The sequence below is a fragment of the Haemaphysalis longicornis genome, unplaced genomic scaffold (assembly GCF_048455015.1).
Source record: "Haemaphysalis longicornis isolate Haplotype H1 unplaced genomic scaffold, Haemaphysalis longicornis Haplotype H1 scaffold_1, whole genome shotgun sequence".
NCBI lineage: Eukaryota > Metazoa > Arthropoda > Arachnida > Ixodida > Ixodidae > Haemaphysalis > Haemaphysalis longicornis.
Window position 1 is genome coordinate 299951840 of NW_027526203.1, and position 19393 is coordinate 299971232.

General features: G+C 45.6%; 1 long non-coding RNA gene across 1 annotated transcript; it reads right to left on the reverse strand.

The window, feature by feature from the left end:
* Nucleotides 1-16112: 16112 nt before the first annotated feature.
* Nucleotides 16113-18634, reverse strand: LOC144170036 (uncharacterized). Its single transcript, XR_013322554.1, has 2 exons — nt 18393-18634; nt 16113-16381 (listed from the first exon to the last, which is right to left on the reverse strand). It is a non-coding gene; the product is annotated as an uncharacterized LOC144170036 (long non-coding RNA).
* Nucleotides 18635-19393: the final 759 nt, after the last annotated feature.

Genomic DNA, 19393 nt, shown 5'->3' on the forward strand with positions numbered 1-19393 from the left:
GAACGACGTAAACAGAATAGTTTAGCATTGCTTGATCCACGCACCGCTACTGTGGATTACGAGCGACGCACGCCGGGTGCACGGCCGCTTCGAAGGATTAACAAATACGCAGGATGGGCGCGGGCCCAGGGATCATGGTGACAGATGGCGCAGCCGGCGGTGTGCTGGAAAGTTCTACCAGAGTACTTCAAAAGTGTTGAGTGAGTCTGGTTTTATTCAATGTAGTTTAGAGTCACAATAAATCGTTAATCTTCTTCTTCTTTTTAATATCACTTACCTGTCCCTTACCTTCCCTTACCTATCACTTACCTTCCCTATACAGTGGAAGCTGGGCTTCAGGCGTTCGCCCTGTTGCTACGCTCAACGTCGTGGGTTCGATTTCCGGCCACGAAGCCGCATTTTTTTTCAAGTTATAATGCAGCAAACCATCTTTTGGAAGAATATTTCGATCCACACACACAAAAAAAATGTATTGGTCTGAATTAATGCACAGCCGTCCACTACGGTGCGTCTCCTAGCCAGAATGTACTTAATTTTGGGCCAGTTAAATGGAAAAATTTGCGTATATAGATATACCGTCGGCACCAAACACAGCCGCCGCTTAAGTAGGCATTTCTTTTTGAGGAGGACGACAGCCGAGTCATTGTAGACCCATCCGTGCTCGGTGCTGTCAGGGTACTCGAACTTAATATTCAAAGCAAGGTTAACGAGGTAATTGTGGACGTATTTGTTAGCAGGACGGCTCAGTGCGACTGTAAAGCATTCAGTTTGCATGCAGGGGACCTAGCCAAACCAACGTCTTCTTCACGTTATTTTGTCACGACGGGTACAAGCTAGCCGCCAGAAGATCATGAATGTTCGCTTTCTTTCTTCCTTGCTTGCTTGCTTGCTTGTTGGATTTTTTGGTTGCTGGCTTGGTGAATGCAAAAGCAGCGTGCCCGAACGCCACACGAAAGTTACGCATTTAGGAAGTTTGCCTTAATAAATAAAAATAAATAAATATATAAAGCCTGCATCTACGTCTCTTGTTTCCCTTCCATTTTTCTTTTGTGCAGTTAAATAGCACGTCGCAAAGCGCCCGGAGCCAGCCGAGATCCGATTCTCGACTTTACTAGGTCGTCGCAATCTTCCCGAAAGCGTGTTTTTATTGGTTTTCCCTTTCGCCACAAAGCTTGAAAGCCCACCAGAAAGGTCCTGCGCTAGCAATGTGATGTGCTACTGTCACGTTCATGTAAACGCACATAAAAATGCTTAGGTAAGCTCCAGCGATCCCGCACTTCACGCCTCAAGATTCGTGATGATGTCACAAAATGTAGTGCGGGAAAGTGTTTGCGCAGGCCTGATTCTTTTCAACGTTTAGGTGTTTTATGCGTGAGTAAGGAACTGCTACCGCTGTGGCGGCTATATTTGTATTCACGATACTCAATTCTACCGATTTATGCACACTTGCTTTTACACCTTAGCGCCCCATTTGAAGCCGTCAGTCTGACTATATTTTTTTTACTCTTAAAGTTCCCGCAACCACTTTGTGATTTTAGGAATGCACAAACTCAGAAATATACTTATTGCTGCTATATTGAACTAGTTCAGACCATTAGGCTACCTAGGTTTAAACGTGCAATTTTTGGGAAGTGCGCGCTCCAACCTAATGGCTTTTATAACATCGCCTTTTCATGGAAAGAACCATCTTGGCCAACCGGTGCTTCTTATTGCCGTTTCTTGAAGCTTTACGGCGAAAAGTCGATGAGGCAAAAGGCGCCATGTCTTTGACGTATGAAATGCTGCTGCTCCTAATGACGCATATTTTACTTCTTACTATGTGCGGCTTCTTTAAAATATGGTTCACGAACCCGGCTTGCGAATATGCCCGTTTCTCGTCCTAATGAAACTGCGGAACTGGTCAAATGGATAAAAAAGATAACTATAACGATAAGTACTCTTATAAGGGCACACTTTTAAAGCAAATAATTCTTACTTTTATCTCGTGGCGCGGTGCACTTTTTTGTAATTCATTGTGCCAATGATTATTCGATAAATAGAATACCAGTTGTAGAAAATTTCACAGCTTGTTCTATTATCGTTTGTAAACGATAAACGAGGCGTATAAGAATATCGGAAATAGTTAAAACGCAGCGAGAGAAATGAACCCCAAAACTGCGCCAATGGGAGTTATAGCAACTTTGCGCATTGTCAAAGACATGACACCGCGACATCGACGTGAAACTCCTGGCAGTTTCTTCCCAGTTATATCCCTGCGATGTTCTTAATGTTCAAATATGAATTGTCTTGTAAGTAATAGATTATCGATTGAGAGATTATTCGATAGAGGACATAAAACCGACATATGGTGCCACTTATATTGCTTCCATCTTCGACATGCAATTCGTAATCCACGCGTCTTTATGATCAGCGCTCGCCGCCGCTTGTGCCTTGCCTAGCTCAGTTTCACCTATCAAAATTGCGTTCTGAACCATGGAACCGAAGAATATACGAGCAACGCTGCTCACCAAGTAAAGTTGTACAACCCACCAGTCGCAGCATAATATATGAGCGCGCGCGCGCAATGTTTTCGGAAGTTGGAAAAACGCCAACAGTCTGCATTAAAAAGTCGCCAGGAGCAACGCTCCGTCCGTACAGCGCGAGTGAAAAAGTTTCCCATTTCCTGAGCGCAACTGCAATTTTATTGTGGCGAGACGTCTTTTGTTTAGCCCGCTTGCAGCGTCTTTTCTTGTGTCCTTAAATGATCCGAATTCCGCTCGCACAGAGGCGAGCCCGACCAGATAGATACACGCGCATGTGTGGCTCCGGCGATGCGGTGGCGCCTTCGGGCGCCCATGCGAATCCTCTTCGGAGCCGCAATAACTTGATCCTTGCCAACTACAGTGACGAGCTCGCTGCGAAGCGGGCTACGTCACGGGATGTACGTCAGGGCCGGCCCTGCGCACCCGCGCTCGCGGTCTGCGCTCGGGGCCGGTCGATCGCTTGCGAGCATGGGACGCGGACCGGAGTCATTCACGCGCCGGCAGCGAATGGGGCGCCTCAGGTGCACCCGCGCCTCCGACCGGCTCATCTTCGGCGCGGCCGTCCGGGGAATGCCGCCAGATATTGCGAGGCGCCCTCGTTGGCAGTGAACTTGGGAGCGCCTCGCATCATCGCCGTGCCGACGGTTACGACCTTCGCAACTTCCGAAAGTTTCTGCGCGGAGTTTTGGGGTGCGTCGTTCGACCGAAAAACAGTGAGTCTGGTACTTTGAAGGCCAACAGTTGGCGCCAAACGGTTTCGATTTATTTCCTAAATTGGTGCATGCTAATAATGCCCATAGAATGAACAAAATAAAATCTCGAATTATTTACGACTGGTTTCGGGCCTCCAGAGGTCAATAAGCGAACTATAGCGCATGTCTTTAATTTCATCAAGTGAACTTACTCATGGTGGTACCTCAATGGCCAGGGTGGGAGCGTGCGGCTCAGGAAGTCAGATTTGATAAGTCGCCCTCCGACTGTAAATGAAGCAACACAAGGCAAAGTACTGGGTAACTTCTTTTTTTGAAACCGCAACGTTCGTTCTACGCTTTTTTAAAAGTTTACCCGTCTCGTTACTGCCTTAGCGATCCAATAATCTCTGTTTGTGACGGCACTCTGTAAAAATTCACTCCCAAGTTTCGGTGTGTTTAAATCATAGCTGCGGCTAATTACATATTTGATATAAGTATAGCTGTAATATTTGATTAGGCGCAAACTAAAAAAAAATCGGGCAGATGTATGCTTATTAGAATGCACTTAATCAATTTCTTTTTCTTATAAAACATTCCATGCCTTTGCAGAGAAAGTGACATTTCTAGAAAAATCTTTTAAGTTAAATTGATTGTGGTAGCCGGAGCATGGCGTGCTAGTCAATGTAAGATTTTCTTCATTTGCAATGTTTTTTTTTTCTCTTTACCTCCATCTTTCTACTTTCTTTCGCTGTTTGTTTTAAATTTCTTCCAAGAACGGTACACGGTAATTGCTTGTCAAAATTTTGTTCCCATTTTCTAATTTTAACGCGGAATAGACAGCTCGTCATTTCTTCGGCTGCCGCATGAAAAACAAACTGAAACACCTACGGGGAAGTTGTCGGTAACCGCTGAACCAATACGAGTGTAATTGATTGCATTTGTAATCACAAGTTGAAACGTAGTGACCAGCCTCCGGATAATCTGACGGGAAACACAAACGCTTGAGTGTATATATCTTTCCGCGCGCGTTAATAGCGGGTCAAGTTTACTCAAGAGCCCTCCACTAAGACACGCCTCATAGACAGGTGTAGCTTGTGTAGCTCCCATAGCTAGAACTGAACTTTATGTTTAAAATTTTTAGGCACGTGTTTTATATTTGTATTTTAGGAAGGACAATTGTAACAATATTTTAAAACCTTTTAATATTAACTTGACCACTTATCACCGTGCGAAGCACAAAAGCTCCAATAATTGCATAAAATTTTGATGTAAGGACATTTTGAGCCGGAAAGGTTGGTTTTAAGTTTTTACATTGGTTCCTCGGGCTGGTTTTGTACTGAATTGGACTTCACAAAATGTAGAAGTTAAGAATGACAACAATTTTGTCGATTGTGCGCGCTTTATATACCTCATTACGGGAAATTAGAAGTAACACGAGAGTTGTCGCTCGTTACAGATCCTAAGTTGTAAATGGAAAGGGTGATGTTGACTTTTTATTCCACCCCCCCCCCCCCCCCCCCCCCCCGGTCAGTATACGCTTAGACTTGGTTTATGAAGAGCAAAAAAAATTATTTGAGTACAATCAGGATTCCAGAGAACATTTGATTTCTGACTTGCGATATATTTCGCGACGGGCATTAGCTCGCGCAAAAGTTTAATGCCATTCAATGTAGAACACGCGTTGGTGAGCTTCACCCCCATGCCCCCGAATGAGTGAACAGTACGATTAACGGGGAAGCCCGGCGAAGGAAGTGGCTGGGTGTATTGTATGACTACATAATGTCATCCACAATGTGCCACTGCAGAATGTAAAACGTTGGGCTTCCAAAGCGTAAATAGGCCACCGAACAGGTCCCGGTCTGTCGCACAGTCGTAAGGTCCGTGGTTCTTGTTCTGGCGTCATTAAGTAAAAATATGGTTTGGTTGGATATGCCCAATGCACATAGATACAGGGATTGAGTGGGGAATATAAACAGAGCGGATTGCCAAAGAACATAGAGCATCCAACCACACAAATAATATCAGTGAAGGATTTATAATCAAATAGATTTAAATTATCATTAATTAAAAATCACTTAAAAACGAATATTCTGTAGAACAGTTTTATTCAACAAATACTGTTAACCTCACTTACGCAGAAACTCGCAGCCCACCTGTGGCCATCTTTGTAATATAAGGGAAAGCGATTGGCCAGGGGTAAATAAAATGGCTAATCCCCAGAATCAATCAATAAACGTTATTGGACGTCGAATAAAGACTCGGAGAGCTTAACCAACCGATTTTGATTAATAAATTACAAATAAGCAACAAATTTCGTGAATAATGAATACGCCAATAAATAAATATATAAATAAATTATATACATACATACACACATGCACGCATACATACATACATACATACATACATTAGCACAACTTTATGTGTTTAACAAGTTCGCAGTATATGTCGTGCCTTCAGAAGCGCAAATCGCTGGTAAGAGGGTCCTGGCAGGCTCAGAATGCTTGCTGCGTGTAACAAACAAGAGGCAACTCGTTTGCCAAAAAAAGAAAGGAAACAGCATGTGCACATACCTATACAAAAACTACCGTCTTTCTGAGTTGATACACAATTGGATTGCGTTATGCACTATTTTTGAACGAAGCAGTAATTTCAAGCTAGATCATTTTTAAAGAACGCAACCAATAAACGGACAGAAACTAACTGTTCAAATTTAACAACAGTGCTTCCAACTGAGCCATAGGCACCTCATCACTTCACATAACTCAACGGCTGTCAAATCTAATAGTTTTCTGTATTTATTGAAGACAATTGTGGTATGCCTTCGGGCAACTGATTAGAATAAAATGGAACGTAGTGTTCTCGGCATCGTTTACCATAGTTCGTATATATTTATTCAGTTTATGATGGTCCGTTCTGCGCAATACTTGAGTCTTTTTTTTTTACTTATGTGTTATATCGGGGGCAAAAAAAGTTCCGCAAAAGTACTGCTTGAACATACAGGTCCATAAAATAGCCCATGCCGGCAAAGCATACTTTTACACTTTTGCTCGATGTGTCAAGGCCAGTACCCTATAGTACGTTATTAGACATTCGATCTAATAAGTTGCTCATTTTGTATATTCTGGTTGGTGAGTAGGAACCATAAACTGAAATTCTAAATTGTAAAATAGACTGCCCTAATGCCTTAAAAACCAGCCGGCGCGGGGGAAAACTCGAATGAAATTTTTGTATATTACGCTGGGTGGACAGTGTCGTGAGGGGTTTGATTACGCATGCTACGTGAAGCACCGAGGACATGATGTGTATGTCTAAATGAAGACAGGTATTTCACAGAAGATGCAAACTGTAACGGCACACGTAAGAAATCTTTACGCTGATCGGAATGCAGTACGAAATCTTTGCGCTGATCAGAATGCATTACGATAGACCCGTAGGTGTTATGGTTTTATGTGTGTTTGTGAAGCATACCATCTTGTTTTCAATCAATCAATCAATCAATCAATCAATCAATCAATCAATCAATCAATCAATCAATCAATCAATCAATCAATCAATCAATCAATCAATCAATCAATCAATCAATCAATCAATCAATCAATCAATCAGTGTTTGTGTACTCTTCTCTTCTTGTTTGTCCTGTTGTTTGCGCTGTTGCTAAGTATAATGTACCAAGTCGCCCAATCGACCATTTTAGCTTAAATAAATAAATAAATAAATAAACAAAAACAATGAAGGAAGCTCGCACTAGCGCGTAAGACATGAAGGTAGCGGAGCTGTATGCAACTTTCACGACCATCACGATGGTTTAAGTCCACGATGGTAGCTGATTTGCTCCTTCTTCGCTGCCGCAAAGAGCTTACTCCATCATTGTTGCTTTAAGTGTAAGCCTCCTTCATTTTTTTTGGAAGTGATAATCATTGGACATCAACTTGAAGGGGCATACGCTATGACGTGTCTTTCTCGTTCCGAGCAAGTGTTGCCACGTTTACAGCGAACGCTGGAGTTTTTTTTTTTTTTTTTTTTGCCACTCTTGGCCAATCTCCCTAAATGGACATGCTTGGCTTGGCAAGGGTGAATCGGAGACGCTGGGCGGTCGCCGGGAGGCACGCACACATGAGCGCTCGTCATTTTCTTGGTCTTTGTAACTGCCGGGCGGTCGCCGCAATCTTGGCCAATTTCCCCAAGGGGGTATGCTCGGCTTGACAAACGTGTGTCCGGGACGCTGGGCGGTCGCTGCGAGGCACGCGCTCACTGCGCGCTCTCACTGCGTTCGGCGTTTTCTGGATAGTTTAAACTGCACACATGCAAAATAACGACTTGCTAAACAGCTTCGCTGTAAATAAATAAATAAGTAAATATATACCCGCAGCGGTGGCTCAGTGGATGACGCATCGTGCCGCTGAGCCCAACGACGTGGGTTCGATCTCGGCCGTAGTGGCTGCTTTTCTTAAGGAGGTGAAAAGTGAAAACGCGTGTGTCGGTCGGGATTTCAACGTATGTTAAATATCCCCAGGTGTCGAAATTAATCCGGAGCCCTCCACTTTACCGCGCCTTTTACCTTTACCCAGTTGCAGCTTCGGCGCGTTAAACCCCGCAATCAATCAATCAATCAATCAATCAATCAATCAATCAATCAATCAATCAATCAATCAATCAATCAATCAATCAATCAATCAATCAATCAATCAATCAATCAATCTAAATGACATGATTTTCGCTATAACAACGCTAACACCCCTAGGAGAGGTGAGAGGACAAGCGCTTATCAGCGCTGATTTATGGCACTGGACTGCAACTACTTATATAGAACAGGCGACGGGCAGACGCGCCGAGCACAAAACCAGGCACGGCGACTTATCAAGTTATGACAGTGCTGCATCCAAAAAACGTATCTCTGACTTGTAAAGAGAGTTGAAGGTGTCGCTGACACAATAAATCTTCTTTTCCTTTGTCTGATGCGCCTCAGAAAATTCCCGAGCTGTCTTGTTCTGGCTCGAAACTAAAATCTTGGCTTCGCAAAAGATCGGTTGAAGAGATGGGCGCCATCAACCTTTTTTGAACTGCGCATGCTCCCTCTAAGGATCAATAATGAAAAGTACAGCTTGCACTGTGTTTGACCTTCGGCAAGACAGCGGCAGGCCGTGCACTTCAGACGTCATACAATTACCCATTGGCGTTGAAAACGAAATAGTACTGGATATATTTTTGAAGATATTAGAGAAATTTTGTACATGTCGTACAACTTGAAATTTTCTGGACGTGTGCTTACATTATCTGCCCTTTTCCTGTCGGCGCGGCCTCGCAGTTTTCAAAGCAGAGCTTGAGCCACAGCCGTTAATACCAATTCAGGGAACCCTGCAAACAACAGTCTTTCCATTTGTTTCGCAAAAGCCTCATGCAGTCTTTGCACGGCTTCCGCGGAGCCGGATCAAGGCAGGATATAGAAATACATCTCGTGACATGCTTTGACTGGACACAATGGTACGGCAACAGTTTCTTTCGTGCCGTTGGAGTAGAAATCCTACACGTCTGCCAATACGAAAACCACAAATAGGAATCTAAAGACTGCAACACGTTACCTTGCGCCAGCTAATGTGCGAACGATGGGCCTTTTCCGCGGGCTTTAATTGCTTCACTATTACATCTACCGTGCCCTGGTTTGCCATTGACTATTCATGCCTTGTAAAACGAAAAAAAAACGATGAATGTATATAATACGTTCTTCAAGTTCGTCAATAAAACCACGTCAAATCATTTGGTCAATATCGGAAGGGAAAAAATATTGCATAGCAATGTAACCACGTATGGCCCACTGCAGATTTCTTTATCCTGGAAGAAATGGTGCTCGTCAAATTAAATCAAAGTATTGCTTAGGTGTACCTCCCAAAGTGTTAAAAAACCCTTTTCCGTCAACTCCGGGGCATTTTGAAAAGAAGTCATGCCGTTTTCTTTTACGCTTGCTTTCATCGCGGTGTAAGGGATCTCCAGTGAGACGAAATAGAGTAAGTCATCTACATACACATAACAGGCAAGGCCTGAGCATTCGTTTCCTTCAATAAACGTAAAAGTATCTTCAGAGCTTTACGTATACAAAGGGTCCTTTATCTAGAGTCCCCGTAAAAGAAACTGTAAGAAGTAAAGGGCGCCCGTAAAAGAAACTGACTAACATTTCGCGGCCAGGTACCGCGTTCACTTAATATCATCCTAAACGGAACCTTGGGCTTGCAGGATTTGGCAATGAAAGAGACGGTGAGAGTCGCCTATCTCTTTATTTCACTGGCTATACTTTCGAGATTTAAACTTTTTCAGAGGTCAGCTACCCTAGCTTTTTGTGAACTCGCTGTGATCGCCGTGAAGCTGTTGTTTAATGTCCGGTTGGATTTTTTATGCACCATTTGCGGTAACGCGACAAAGCGTCCATCTCTGTCTGCTTGTACCAAGCAAAGGCCATTGCCCGTTAAATATGCGACTAAATTATTTAGAAGTTTTTTGCATCATGAGTTTTCTTGACGAAAACAGATTTCACAAAGCTGTCTACACGTTCGAGTAGCGTCACTCCTGTCTCTTATACGGAACTTTGCCTGCTGCGATTTATTGCCGCAAGCTTATGCCCAGGGAAAGTAGATCCTATACCATAGTCAGGTCTATTTTTCAGTAGATTGGCAATATTATGAGGAATGGGTGCGTCTACTGTTATCCCTGAACACCTACCCGAACCAATCATGAAGGGAAGAGAGCACAGAAGATTGCTTCAAGTGTGCAGGCTCCCTTACTCGCACACTATAGGGCAATGCTGTGGTTCAGCTTCACCCCAGTGTTGATGATAATAAAGAGGTGGCTCGCACGGGCACGGGGGCATGGGCATAGCGTGCTCCTCGCGCTTGTGGCAGTTGCTCGTGTTCACCGGAGGGATCGGGTGACCAGCTTTGTGGCTCCTTTTCTTTGTCGCTTTTCGCGACATTCTCGGCCCGTTAAACCATATGATTCGGGAAGCCTCGCCCTCGAACGCTGCTCGCCGCTCGTGCTCGTACCGAAGCCACCCGGTCGCCCGGCTTCGCAGTCGTCTGCAATGGAGGAGCTACGCCGCCGCTGTGACTCTGTGAGAGGAGCCGTCCCAAGGGGCGTAGCTGCCATTCAATCGCTGCTACAGGATCCAGGCACACCGACCGACCAGATCCGCTCGCACCTGCACGCCGTCAACAGCAAGTACGAGAAATGAAGGACTTTGATGAGCGCGTCCAGGACACAGCCGATCTTAATGAATTAGAAGCAGTCTTGTTCACGAGCTATGAGTAAGAGGAAACGGTCATTTTGATCCGCACGCAGATCTATTTCGCCAGACCCTGCACGGTTACGTCCCCATTTTCTGCTAAGCGTACCGGAGCGCCAAGCGATGACTTCACCGTCACCCTGCACGGCAAGACCTGGCAAGACCGCGGCGCTCCCCGGTGACAGCAAGATAACCGTGGAGGCCGACAAGGTGGCGAACGTGCACTCTGCGTGTGAGCCGCGGGCGTGCGACCTACACGTCCGCACAGCTGGCGGGGATTCTGATCGCCTAAAACAACTGGCGGAGCTCGCGACATATTCCATTGAGGAACAACTGAATGCACCCAGCAGCCCTCCTAGCGATCGTCTTCGCAGAGGACGAGGGCACCGGGCTCTCCACGGACCCCGCGACCCCGACGTATAATGATGCGGCCGACCCGGATCTGCCTAGCTTGAAGTTCTCCGGCGGTTCGGACGCCGCTGTCGCTCGGAGGGGTTCCTTGCGCGAGCGGGCGCCGTTCCCTCCTTCACGATGGGGGCCGTGCTGCTCCCGGCGCTCGATTCCCTTCCGACGTTTACGCTTCTGCGAATCTCTGCCTTTGATCGACGCAACGAGCTGGACAATCGGAACACATGAACCTCCAAAAGAACTCTGTGCCGGCGGACTCGTGAACTGGAACCGGGAAGCTTCGATGGCTGCGCTTGCCGGTCCTCTGGAAAGCTTCTGGAAGCCCCACCATAAACTGCCACGATCATCGTTCCTGAGGAAAAGTAGCTCAGCTCACGATCATGATCCATGCAGATGACGACTGCTCACCTGTGACCAGACATGCCTCCCTGCGCTAATAACCAGGTCTCTGCCACGGACGCATGTCTGAGCTCGTCAGTCGAAGACCACGGTCCCATCAGGGCGAATTCCCGCATGATCCCGGAGGCTACGTCGTACCAAGAGGTGTCCTGGGTGGTGATTGAGGCACCGGGCATCGCCCCATTAACACTATGACGGGGATTCTCTGCATACGGACGAGCAAAATACGCCACCAGCCATTCCAAGATATACAATGAGCACAGCAAGGAGTCCCCAGCAGTTAATGAATATTGCGGCAACAAAGTTCAGCAGGCGGAGGAAACCACCCTGAAAGCGATAACGGTGAACGGCCTGTTCCTGCTACGGCTAGTGTTTGGGTGACCAGGCGGCAGCACATCATCAACAGCTGGCTGGACTACATAGGTTTGCGACTGGTGAGCGAAGTCACGGTGGACTAGCGCGGTGATTCTGACGTTCCTATGGCCCTCAAACTTCCGCAACTTAGAAATAAAGAACCGCATTCTCCAACGGGAAGTCTACCACATGATGTCATTGAGGGCTCATCTTTGTCCTGTTTGGGAACACCGACATCTCGTACGCACTCTAGGTGTGCAGTGCCTTCAAGGCCAGTGTGAACTTGTCGAAGCAGCCGTCCGTTGACACGGCCTTGGCGAAACTCTCATCTTTCATTCATATTTAGGACTTTGCTTCTGGAGTGACCCTAGTGAAGAAGCGACTTCCGAAGCCATACTACATCTCCAGAAACATGAACCAGCGGCTGCCCTACCAACATGATGCTGTTAGTGCCGGCGGCCTCCGAATCGAACATTCCATCGTTGATCGCGAAGCGCCATTTTCTCTATATTTTGTACGTCTCGTCACTGGAGATAATTTTACCCGGAATTTTGAGAAGACTGTGTCCTCCTTCCTTTACCTGAGCATAATTTTGTGGCGGACTCGCTGTGCGGGGAGGGATGTTTACTCTGACAAGCTCTACAAATACTTGAAAGAATAAAATTGGCGCTAAAGAGGCGAAGACGAAGACCCAATGAACACATAGAGGTGACTGTATGTGTTCATTGTGTCTACTTCGTCTTCATCTCTTAGCGCCCATTTTATTCTTTCCAGTAAGCATGAACCAACTAGCTCAACAAGTTTTGTTAAGTCTACAAATACTTTTACTTCCCTTTGGCGTCTGCATTCTTGTCGCCGTGCTCTACCTGAACGTCGTAGTGCGGCCCCCGACCATCCGTTTTGTATATACGACATCAGCGCATTTACTGTGTTCCGCTACCGCCTACTAGTTTCTTCCTCGTACTGGACCTTCACATTTTGGCGGCAGGGGAAGTGTGTTGATGATAATGAAGAGGTGGCTCGCACGGGCTCACGGGCACGGGCATGGCTCGCTCCTGGCGCTCGTGGCAGTTGCTCGAGTTCACCCGAGCGATGGTACGCGCCATTTCACTGGAACCACCACCACCACCCGAGCGATCGGGTGACCGGCTGCATGGCTTTTTTGCTTCCTCGCTTTCCGCGACACCCAATGCACTGGTGTGATCAATTCATGCCGCAAACAAAGCAAATTTAGCGCGCGACATCAACGCGAAGAATATTTGACTAAATAATGCCACCTGCGCTGTGGCAGTGCGCTATGTAGAACTCGTTCTCTTAAGTCAGATTGTATGCTCGACATTATATCTTCGGAAGTTTTATTCTTGGCTGCATGGAATGGTGAATAGAGCGATGAAACTGAACCGCAGTGTTGTATTAGAGTGTACGCATATTGTCGCTTTATTGTTTGGTCATTTGTGGGAGCCCGCCAGCAACACAAAGCATGCCTGGGTTGTGCACGATAAACTTACAATCTAATAATACGAAAAACAAATCAATGCAAAGCTGGTAAGGATGCGTAGTACAGTTCATATAAATCCTACCCGGGTAAACGATACGAGTGCAGTTCACTTTTTATAGTGTAAGGTGGGGAAAATTTACTTAATTAGTATTTCACCTGACGCCATGTGTTATCTAAACGATTCACCAAAAAAGCTTTAGCCGTGCTGCGTCTTCAGTGTCGCGCTTCTATTGAGATAAAAATCATATTGGGAAAAAATATCAGTAGTGGTATGTGAGTTGCCACTTCATTGAGGGAGTGCAAAATTTTACATTTCGGTCTTTTCGGAGGCCCGCAGCGGAATCAGGAATTGCTGTAGTGAATCAACGTAAGTATTCTATCTGTAGATTTGTATATCAGCCGCAGTTGAGGGGCAAAGTTTTTATTGCGAAAACATTAAACGGTCGAGGTGAGTTAAAAAAGACGGCATCAGCATTGGTGGCAGCGGACGGCTCCGAAACTCACGTGACTGCGAAGCGTTTCGTAAGGGCGCGTGCAGTGCATCGCAATAATAGCGCACAAGAAAAGAATCGCGCCGCTACGCAACGCCTGGACGTATGCACAGCCACTTGGAATACCGATGTTGCGGCTGTCGCTGATGCACGCCATGCAGCCCTCCCCGCGTGGTCCTCTCCCAGTGGCGAAACAGTCACCAAAAAGACAGGACACTCTGCGCGGCAGCAGAATTCTCACAGATACCACACAAAGGATTTTGGTCTACAGCCAATATGCTTAGAATCTCTAAAAAATACATTACTCCACAACATTGCCCGCACTGCATAACACTAGTGAGCACTGAGTGGCGTTAAAATGGACATTAAGGCTTTCGGATTCGCAACTCTTAACAACTTGCGTAGGTACCCTCCGATTTTCTTTCAGCCTTTATCATTTCTTGGTACGACGGAAGAATTACATGAATTTAAAAAAAGTACTACCTGAGGCAAAATGTGGCGCTGTATAAATCATAGTGTAATGACATTGCTAAGTTTGGTTTTCTTCTCGCCGATTATGAATAGACTTACACAAAATACGGACCGAGTTGCACAGGGCACAGAAGACACAAGAGCGCTACATATGAAACGTAGCGAAGGATATTCACTAACTGTGCGTGGCTGCTGCGTTTTTCCGTGTGCCTAATGACTCGCACAGCAACGCTGCACTGCAAGTCTATTCAAACAGAGTCGGGAACACATATTCATTTTGTTGTCATAAATCCACCAGCGATCCGACCGCCCCTCTCTACCCCTATCTCTGAATGGGCCTGGAGCCTTCTCCCCTAACAAAAGTGTACCTCCTTCTTTTCGTGCTCTTACTGAAAACACAGTTTGTGTCAGAGCGACAGGGTTCTTACTGCGGAACGCTAAAAATGAGTGGATATCGCATTGTAAGCATAGCAAGAGCTCCCTTCGGGCTAAGCCACAAAAATGCGAAATACACGGTTTTTTTTGTTTCGGAAGGCAAACAGACTAGTGCATCTATTCAATGAGATATGAAAAATGGCGGGTTCACTTGGCTGGCATTCAATCATGCAGCCGGAACATTTGTAAAGACAGCCAACCGCCGGAAAACACAGTGTTTGTGTTGCACATGCTCTGATGGAAAACAGCGCCAGGCTCGGTCTGGGTGCACTGCGAAGTATGTGGCCAATGCATTCACGAATACGCTGGTGGAGGCCACGATGCCCATTTTACTTTTTTTTTTCGCAAGGACTGCCTGCTCTTTGTTTTTTCTTTACGGTGGCGTCTCAGTTTGTATTACGTGTTGTCTTATTTTGTCCTTCAGGTAGGAGTTAAATAAACATTGCTGCATTTCAAGAATCATGATTCCTTTACAGTGAAGCGGTATATAGCTATCCCCCGGCGGTACTCGATGTCCATCTTTCTACTGGCGTAGCGTCGCGTCTACAAGATAAAAATTTCGTCTCCAGTATCTCGAGAATGATCTGTACCTCTCAACCTAATGTACGCATCTTGGAAAAAATTACGCTAAAATGGGCCGCTAAGACGGCTATATCATTCATCCGAGTTTCATTTACTTGGCATATTTGGGTAGCTCACGGTGAAGTAGCAAACGTTACAGAATTCCCGTTTTATGTCTGGTTACAGAAAGAGAGTATGGTTACAGAAAACGGCTGAGACTATTCTTTTATTAAAACAATCTCGAAACAAATTAAATGGTAATTAGCCGCTAAGACGGCTCTAACATTACGCCAAGTTTCATCTACTTCTATTTACTAAGTAGTGCACGATGGAGTGGTAAATATTGTGGAATTTCCGTCTACTCTCAATACCTGGCCTTCTACGGCAGGGAAACGGCCCAGCCCCATGTTTGTCCTCTGAAATAAAACTTTAGTCTTTGCATGTTTCATCCAGCTAATTTAATAGGAAGTATCGCTAATTACAAACTAACGCCTTTAGTTGCGCGCCTACACTCTTAGCCAAAAAGGACTAACGGGGCATCGGAGTTAGTCCTTTTGGGGACTAACTGCGTTGCCACTAGAATTAGTCCTTTTTGGGACTAACGGCAAGGGTACCAACTGTTAGTCCCTTTACACTTAGTCCCTCGATGGTTCAACTGTTGGTCCGCCATAAAGACTAACTGTTGGTCCCTTGCAGATCAACTGTTAGTCACCCCTGTTAGTCGACTGGAGACCAACCGTTGGTCCTCTGAGTATCAATCGTTAATCTTTCCCATTACTCCCCCTAGACCAGTTGATGCTTTCAAGACTAAATGTTCATCCCTGCAAATGCTCCCCTCCGGATTAACCGTGCATACTAAAAGACGATGTGCTGGCTCATGCAAGTACTCCATGAGTGACTGTCGTTCCATTAGACCGACAATTCAGAAGGCAGGAGTAAACACAAGAGACCAGAAGCAGTATTTCTTGGCCACTTGTTCACGGCAAAGTACTCACGACAAAGAAAATGTTACTTTCAAGCTTTTTATTGCAACACTGTGTGAGCAACATACACAACAAAAGTAAACCGTACTCTACTCTTGACGTTGGAGTCTCTATTTCGAAGGCCTGTACGGCACACCTTATTGAGGCGATGTGCCCAGTATTGGGCTATTTCGAGTATACATGGCTGCTGTCCTTGGCGCAAGCGTGCTCCACTTGTCTTGAGGTACTTGTCCGTTGAGAGGAGACAGCCATCCTCCGTGACGCTGTCGGCAATGGGCGTATGTCGTCACGCTCCTGCAGGAAATAAATAGGGCAACAAAACAAGTGTTATTCATGGTAGGACGCAAAATTTAGAAAAACGCAGTTTCCAGCAGCCCTGACAAGCATCCGCAAAAAATACCTCAAAAAGCAAAAGGAAGCAAAATCAACGCTTTATGTAGTGCAGCCAAATGTGGCCTGTGAATTGCACTGAGTATAAGACTACGGATTAATTAAGACCATGGCCACGGTAGTTAACAAGCGAAACTCACCGACTCCAGCAGAAAAGACGCCACTCAAACCAGCAATAGAACCTGGGGAATCATGCTCCCTCACTCAACGCATTGAACCACTGTATAAGGGCAACAGAAAATAGAAAGATTGCTCATTTCTCGCATGCAGGTTCGCTATCATTCTCAGAGCCTTACGTAGCACGAAACAAGGGCCTCTTCCCCCTCTTTCACAAGACATGTAGGGAAAGAGACGCTTCCTGTCAGCACCAGCTCTAAATCAAAATGGTTTGACTGCAATCAAAAATAAAAAGAAAACAAGAAGAAATATTTAATTATTGGAAGAAAACCTGCTTTCCTGCGCTGGTGCTGCGGGTTTGTATAGAACAAGGTCATTATTGATTTCTGGCTGTGATGTCGGTGTCGAAGAATGCGTTTTTATTTCAAAAATGTATTAAGAGCCAAATTTTCTCAATGTTTAATAAATTTAACAATGTTTAAGAAATAGCCTCGGGCGAAACAAACAAAACGGCGTCCTCTCAGCTTTCTGCATGGGGAGTGGCTATGGCTGCACGTTTTTATTTCCTCTTTGCGGACAGTTCACAGTGAGTTCGTACGTGCACACAAAAAAAGGCTTTCAAAGAAAAGGGGCAAAAATGTTTGAGGCTGACCACGCTGCGAGCGCTTGGCTACCAGTGAGGGAGCAACGAAAATGAAAAAAAAGTGAAGGAAGCTTTCGGCCAAGTTAGATGAGTCACGCGAGCGTGCGCCTGCTACTGTGAAATTCATGTGAAAGGCACGGGTGACGGGTGGGTGCGGGAAGGACTGCAGGACGAGAATGTTTCGTGAACGAGTTCCCCGAAAGCCAAACAATTTTTTTTATTGGGGGGGGGGGGGGGGGGGGGGGGGAGGGCGAGGGCGGGGCGTTACTGGCAGTTAGGTTCGCCATGGCGGCCACAAGGAGGGCCGGTACTGGAAAAGGGGCCATTAGATGACACTGTATTCTCAAAAAAAAAAAAAAACCCTGTCGTGAGATACATAAAGATTCTACGATTTTGTTAGAGGATTTTTATTACGGCGGTCAGACCGCGCCTTCGAGGAAGACTTCATTTTGCCGTTCTGCTGTGGTCCGGCAGATTACCCGCAAATTATGGAAAAAAATGCCTTACTCAGCCAATTTACATCAGATTTCAACCGTTTTTGTCTAGTTTTATTCTGGACGTAGTTGCGGTTACGAGGGTGCAACTATTTTTGCCCTACTCAGCCTCAGAGTGTACGCGTCCGTTGCAGTTCCGGTGTTCTGCCAGACTTCTTGTAATTTTCCTGCTTAAAATATCACGTTTTCATTTAAAATGTAATATGTCTGCGAGTAATTCTTGTGTCCTAACAGCACCATGTTGTTATTTTAGTGTTCATATGTTTGCCTAAAAAGTTAGAGCCCTTCAAGATTCTCGGCCACGTGTTAACCACGCTTTGACATTTCTGGCTATAAATGTAATGTATTAAAACTGCATTTTCAAAAGAAAAGAAGTTAGCGGTTAGCTTCCTTTTTGTACGCTGCTCCTGCTGGGACGGTTATTTATGCGGTTGGGCCACTTGTTTAAAGAGAAATTGCATTTTTACTATTTTAGGGTTAACCAAAAAATTGGGTAAATATTGACCGAAACAAATAAAAATTAGGTCGCCGTCGGCAGTAACGCACAGCGAATCGACTGGCGTTGGTTTTAAAAAATAGCTGCCACTCTGACGCTAAGATGCAAGCTCACGAACTTCAAAAAAAGGGCGAATGGGGAAAAGCCGTCGCCGCCGCAGCTCACCTTTCGCACGTCCGTCCCCGCTGGCCGCCGAAGTAGAAACAAGTCGGAGGGCCCCCGACAGGGGGAGCAACAGCAACGTTGCGGGAGCAAAGGGCGCTGTTAGTCTTTCCGTTGGTCCCATTCGCGTCGAGGGACCAACGTTTGGTCCCTTCATTTTGCACACGGCCCTAATCTTGGCGCGTTTGGTCTTTTGGGGACTAAATGTTCCTCGCGAGGCGTAATTGCTGCAGTTAGTCTTATTTTCTCCCATTTTGGCTAAGAGTGTAGATGCGTCGCTTGAGATAAAGCACACCACAGCTTCGCTCCTCGTCTTTCTTCACAAAGTGGAGGAGCTCATGAATTTTTGTATTTTACTGCGTCCACCATTGTTCTCTTTCGCAGCCGCGGAGCCACAGAGGCTATGATGATATTCGTATGCACTGTTAAGAACATCTGTGTACTTTCTTTACACACAACTCAACTTAACGACCAATCTCTGCAATTAAAAAGAACTGGGTAGAGGAATTACGACGTTCAGGATATGATTTAGCATGAGATTGATTGATTGATTGATTGATTGATTGATTGATTGGCTGTTTATTGGACGAGGTCATAAGACCCTGAATGAGATGGGGGAGAGTGGGAAAAGGGGAAAAGTTATCAAAATAAAAGTATTCCAATACACATTTGTTCTTGTCACATTAGAAAGTCAGCTCGCACTTGTCACAGAATCACTGACCCATATAGCGCTTAGTCAATCACGAATCAAACTGCTTTATAGAGACCATTCTGGAGGGAGAATTCTACAACTGTCTCTAATAAAGACGGATTAGCGCGCATTTGTCAAATATGGTCCTGTTCATCACACGGGATGGAGTGTAGTCTTAAAAGGTCCGATCGTCCTTGTGAAAAGGCAGAGCACGCCCAGATAAGATGGTAAAGATTGGAGACGGCTAATTCCCCACAAAATATGCACTTTGGATTATATGCTGTACGAGGATGGGTCCATTTAAAAAGAATGT